The sequence below is a fragment of the Haemaphysalis longicornis genome, unplaced genomic scaffold (assembly GCF_048455015.1).
Source record: "Haemaphysalis longicornis isolate Haplotype H1 unplaced genomic scaffold, Haemaphysalis longicornis Haplotype H1 scaffold_10, whole genome shotgun sequence".
NCBI lineage: Eukaryota > Metazoa > Arthropoda > Arachnida > Ixodida > Ixodidae > Haemaphysalis > Haemaphysalis longicornis.
The window spans coordinates 97,913,239-97,919,238 of record NW_027526204.1 but is presented as its reverse complement, the minus strand read 5'-3'; the positions used below and the strand labels follow the sequence as shown (position 1 = coordinate 97,919,238).

At 50.2% G+C, this 6,000-nt stretch overlaps 1 long non-coding RNA gene across 1 annotated transcript in view; it reads right to left on the bottom strand.

Annotated features, from left to right (window-relative positions):
• Positions 1-492: 492 nt before the first annotated feature.
• Positions 493-6,000, bottom strand: part of LOC144157852 (uncharacterized) — a 45,780-nt gene continuing 40,272 nt past the window's right edge. The window contains exon 3 of the long non-coding RNA XR_013319892.1: positions 493-603. This is a non-coding gene — a long non-coding RNA (uncharacterized LOC144157852). The remainder of the gene's footprint in view (positions 604-6,000) is intronic.

The following is a 6,000-nucleotide window of genomic DNA, read 5'->3' as shown; positions in this document are numbered from 1 at the left end:
ATGTAATTTCTTATCCTCACTAAATTTGTGCACGGGTTTTAACACTCGTGGCTGTGACGCGAAAAAACAAAACCTTCCAACACCTCAGTCGATCCTCTGGATCGTGATAAGGGTGAATAAACGAAAACAAATCAAGATGAGGATTCTCTCATGATCATGTTCCACATTTCGCCTTCACTTGTGCGAAGCGAGAATGTTCGTGCATTTTTGTATTGCAGAAATTAAAACTTTTACCTTTTTTTTAAACATATGCCCTAAGGGATAAAACGCCTTGGACCACTGTACGAGAGGTGAAATTTTATGCAGCGCCGAAACGCCGCATTGAAGTTTTCCGCAGTTTCAACTCTTCTTTGTGATTGATATGCGAGTAAAAAAATGCGTTTTACATTTTTTTCTCTCTAGATAAACTCTTGCAGTCTGCAACCAGCTGCATTCAAAATGACCCACACCGGATTCACATGTGGAAAGACAGCGAAGTTACTGACATGACTCACCTTCCGTGGCGAGAAGTCCTTTATTTTCAGTGCTATTTGTTTCAATAAAGATCCGATTACTATAATGAAGACTTCTTCCGTCTTCCATTGCCGTATAGATTAATGATACCTGCAGGAATGACTTAGTTACAAAGGCAAAATATATACAGAAATGCTCCGACTTCCTCAGCAATGCGGATATTTTTAATCTCAGTGTATTCATTAGAAGTTTTTAACAGCAGATTCGGCTACGAAGGGCTAAAGTAGGCAACATTGTTTTAATTATTGGTATGCTATATTGAGAGACCATGAGCTTCATTACGTTTTATTTACGACGTATCTATTACGACGTATATTTTGTACGACGTAGCACAGATGTCGAAGAATTGTGCAACTTGGAGAAACTTTGCGTAGAAGCAAGAATATGAGCTTCTCCTGATGAGACCCTTGCAGAATCATTCAAGGGCTGCAAAGTTTTCGCCATGTCTGCAAAACATTCCTGTGTGCATTAAGCAGCGCTACCAAATTTTACGGGGTCTGAGGCACTGTACGACGTATATGCTTCCGCAGTTATCAAAAAGTTTATCGTAATAATTGCACAATGCCACATACACCTGACAGGGTGCATATACAATGCACCGCAGTTTGCGAGCCGAGACTTTCAAGAATTCTCAAGAGCGTTTGATTTTAGGCACACGACATAGGCACACGACATAGAGCAGACGACATAGAGGATAAACATCTTTATTGAGCAGCAAATTTGTATTGCGTCTCCAGCAGGTGGAGTCGTCAGCTCAGGACCCCAAATGCTTTGCCAGCCGCTGCAGCCCACTCCACCAGTCCAAGCTGCGCGGACAGGCATGAGCTGGGCAGGGCGCACCCCCGGAGCTTGGCAGAGTTTTACGGATTCGGTTTGTGGAGAGGGTAGTAGGGGCATCCACCAACCATGTGGAAAAGTGTGCAGTCTGCTCCACAGAAGGGGCAGCTAGGGGACGTTATTTGTTCGGAGTAGTGGCAGACACTTTTTGGGTGCGGAGAGGTATTTGTGTGCCAGGCGCGGTAGTGGTGTGCCTGCTCGATAGACAGGTGTCGGTGCGATGGGGGAAGGGTGCGTTGCGCCTGGCGTAGATGTTGGGTCATTTCTGTGAATGTCAGCAGCGGAGTAAATCTCTCCGAGGCGGCGGCTTCACTCCTCGTGCGGCGTGTCATTTTTCGCGCAAGTTCGTGGGCCGTCTCGTTCGCTCTCGCTGCCACATGGGCTGGAGTCCATACAACCTGGTGGATCTGTCGCTGCGGGGTGGAGGAGTAGAATTTGCGCGGCCGCAGCGTGCACCGTTCCTGCATGGAAGGGCCGACAGGCCTGTTGGCTGTCCGTCACTACAGTAGTAGCCTGGGTAGAGGAGATGCCAAGCGCGATTGCCGCTTCTTCAGCTTCAGCTGGTGAGCGTGTTTTGACAGACGCAGTGATAGTCGGTCCTCCTTGGGCGGGGCTTACCGCCAGGGCGAACACTGGGTAGGAGGGGTATGCCGCCGCATCTGCGAAAACTGCATCAGCATCTTGACAGTACTGCCGTGAGATGGTCTCCGTGCGAGCCTTACGTCGTCCACTGTGGTGTTCAGGGTGCATGTTACGCGGTAAGGGTGGGACTTGAATTCTTTCTTGAGTATGTCGGAGGAGGGGCAATAGCAGTGGGCCGTTGTAGCCTGGCGTAGTTATTTCCATCTTTTATGCACTAGAGAAGTTGACTGAATGTGCAAGGACCAGCCCACTTTCTGTGCGAGGACAAACCTTCACCGTTTTTACCGACTCTTTGGACGCCCTCAAAAATCTGACGAAGACACCTAGAGCCGGCACTTTGGCGCACAACGTGAAAGTCGCTTGCGCAACCCTTCACGAGCTCTCCGGCGTGATGGTGCGGGTGGACTGGGTCCCGGGGCATGCGAGCAGCATCGGAAACGGCGCCGCCCATGACGCCGCGAGCGAGCTGTTATGTTTCCGCTCGTCCCCCCTTGACACAGTCCCTCAGGCTCCGCTGCTCTTTGACCCGGACGAGGAACGCGAGCGGATGAAGGTGCAAGCCAAACGAGAACTGAGGGGGAAGGTGCTGCACAATCCCCACCCACTTCCCAAAGTGCTTCCGCGCGGTGCGGAAGTGCTAATATACAAGGCTAGCACAGGTGCTGCCCTTACGGAAGATGTTCTGGCAAAGTGGCGAGCACACGCTGCATCCAAAAAAGCTCGTGGCGGTGACCCACAAGCGGACATCACCGATCAGAACGAGGAGGGCGACCAGGCAGCTACTGCGACGTGCTGCACGTGCAATACCGGCGCCTCTCCAACGTTAAGGCACCTACTGTGGGACTGCCCCGGCCTTTCACCGCTTAGGAACAGGCACAAGGGCGCCGGCGTTACATCATTGGAAGAATGGACAACCCCGCCCCCTCACTTGGACGCCGCGAGCACGATCATTTCCTTGTGGGAGTTCGTGCGAGCGGCAGACCTGACCGGACGACTCTGATGGCCGCCCCACTCCATTTCCCTTCTCCCCTCTTCCCCAACTAGGCTACCAAGCCCCCTGTATCATTAATAAAGTTTAATTCATTCATTCATTCCCAACTGAGACAGGACACGGCGGCCGGCCTTGGGGAAAGAGAGCGGTTGGAATTGCTGTAACAGATGTCCCTCAACTAGTTCCCGACGTATTATGGATGCTGAGTTGAAGGAGGAGCGACGAGGTGGATGTGTTGGGGGGAAGGCATAGCACTATGCCTATGCCATAGTACTAAGATCATACAAGCGGGCACGTGCGCGCTTATATGATGTACGGATGGTTGTATTCACGCATTCTTCTTCGTGCTTGTTGAGCAGAGCACATGAGACTGCGTAAGTGACGCGGGAAATAATGAAGGCCTGCACGAGACGTAGCCCCGCAGGCTTCCCAAAGCTGCGCCTCTTCATGATGATCCTGCGCAGCATATAGGACAAGTGGTCCTTAGTTTGTTTTAGGCGAGTTACGATAGTGGAGTTTCGCTTGTCTTGCTGGAAAACCATTCCAATGATCTTGATTTGAGGTGTGGGGCGAATAGTATTACACTCTAGGTGTATCTCGACCGGTGGGGGTGGGTCCCGTCGGTCTGGCAGAGAAAGGATTGCCGGTAGTGAAGAGCATTCTAAAAAAAGACCAGAGAAGGCAACAATCGTTTTTGGTTGGGAGTGCTGAATTACAGAGTCTGACCATTGAATCACTGCAGGTGTAATACTGCACACACCCCAGCCTGCTTTCAACGGTGCGCCGCGAATAGCCGTACTGAAGCACAGCCCTTCGCGCCAAAGGGGTCCTCCACTCCAGCCCTTGCGCAAAACGCAAGTCGTCTGCAGGCGTGGTAAGAATCAGTTGGTTAACAAAGAACAATGTCAACCTGACGGGACCGAGGTCGTACGACGTCGTCACGGAAAGAGGCAACGTTTTGAGGCGTAGCCGACAGCACCTGCGCGCACCCGCAGAGCCTCTTAGCGCCTCCCCTGAAGACTGGGCTGTTGAGAACTGCGATGCACTGCCAGAACAAGCTAGACCAGTGGCCCCACCTTCTAAGCGACCGCAAGTGCCCCGAAGGTGGACCCTAGACGGGAGAGCACCACAATGACATTGCTATGATTAAAATTTTGTACAAATACCGCAGTTACGCTTCTGGAAATACCATTTTTTTCTCATTGAGTCAAGGGAGGATGTACTGTGTTTAGAGGGGCATCGAAACAAACGCACGTGCGCAGGCAGTGGAAAGAACGAGCGCGCTATAAACCGATGGCCATTATTCGCTGGGAACTGACTTGTCTGTGCTCCTGGGAAGCACGGACGAAACAGCTGCTGTCCTGAGACGCTATTCGAGAAGGCCCGGGATAGATCGTCCCCGAGTTTTCAGCTTTCTCGAGTTAATAAATTAGTGATTGTGGAACATCCGATAAACCTCGAGCTAAAGCAGCGCAATCGCGCGGAACACGCTTAGCAATATCAGCGCACCCTGTTGGTGTCTCTCACTTTGAAAAGTCGCGCCTTACGTAAACGTGCACGTTCAGCGCCCTCTGGAATCGAGTTGCAATGTGCTCTCCGTTGCGTAAAGTAGATAACCGCGGCATTTCTTTGAAAACTCCGTCGTGGTCCCAGACTTCTTTCAAAGTTTCGCCCTCTAGAAGCCGCGTGGGGCATCTGCCGGTTTTCTCGGTGTTCTGTTCTTCCACCGAATTGTGTTCGCTACGTGGTTTGAGGGTGGCTCCAGTGAGGCTCAGCGGAAGCCTAAACGAAGTAATCGAGTGAGTTCACTGTAGCGAAGGGAACGTGCCCTTCTCCGGACTCTCTAAACGCGGCCTAGTTTGTTTATCCGCGACGCCGGGTGTGGTATTGGAAATTGCCCCAATTCAGCGTGCGTGTCATGAGCGTGTATGAAGATTGACGAGTGGGTTTGAGACGTTCGAAGTGTTGCCACCAGTCATTTATTGTGTTTCCACTCTGTATGTAGACGGCTGCACTGGGAGCGTCTTGTCTTGGCCGGTCCTATCGTTCGGACTAGAGCGAACTCTTCATTCAGACCGAACACCCCCGCGAATATGGCAGCTTTTACTGATGGTTGCCTGTGGATTTCGTTTGTTCATTGTTTGTTGCTAAGCTTTTTTACTCGAGCATAAAATGCCATTGATTTCGTGATAGGGACGAGACCCCTATCAGCGAAGTCGACACCATTGTTGGGTGTCGCATCGGTCGCTACACCGCACCCAAGGATGGGCTGTGTGTATGATTGACACAATAACTCGGAGGAAACTCGGGATTGATACTGCACGGCCGTGTTGAACTCGGGAGGCTCCTTTATGCGGCTGCTGCCATGTCGTTATTTTTTCCCGATCGCCATAGGAGGCATATTTCTAGCCCGACAAATCTTTTTTTTCACGGCCTTCGTTTAAGCACTGTTTCACTGTCTTATGATGGCGCAACTACCTGAAACCCAAACGTTAGTTCTTCAAGGAAGTGCACTAAATTATTAGTCGTACTGTTGCCTAGGGTATCAGCTTTGTGTTCTTTGTGATAACGTTAGAGGGGGACGTCTGCTGGGAGATGGAAGCTCAAGTCGTAGGATGACACCTGCCTTTGGACTCGTGATAGTGGCGCTTACGATAAAACGTATAATGTGTTAAAGAACTGTTAACGATTCTGACTGGTAACTTAATAACACAACCCAGGCCCACACTATCATATAACTACACAAGACAGATTACGGAGTTGTTTAATTACATCTATAAAGACCTTCAACCACAAAAGCGGTTACACGTTTCTATTACAACTAGGCCAAAAAGCTTTGAAGCATTCAAAAGAAGTATGACAAGTTTTACTGGGAGGGCAGCACACTTGTGTTATACCTTTGGTGTTGAGTGCCAAGATTCTATTTTTAGATCACTGGTTACACGGCGCAATTCAGAAATTAATTTACAGTGCACGTGTTTTTCAGGGCGGTACAAGATGTATTTTTTTGATGAGAC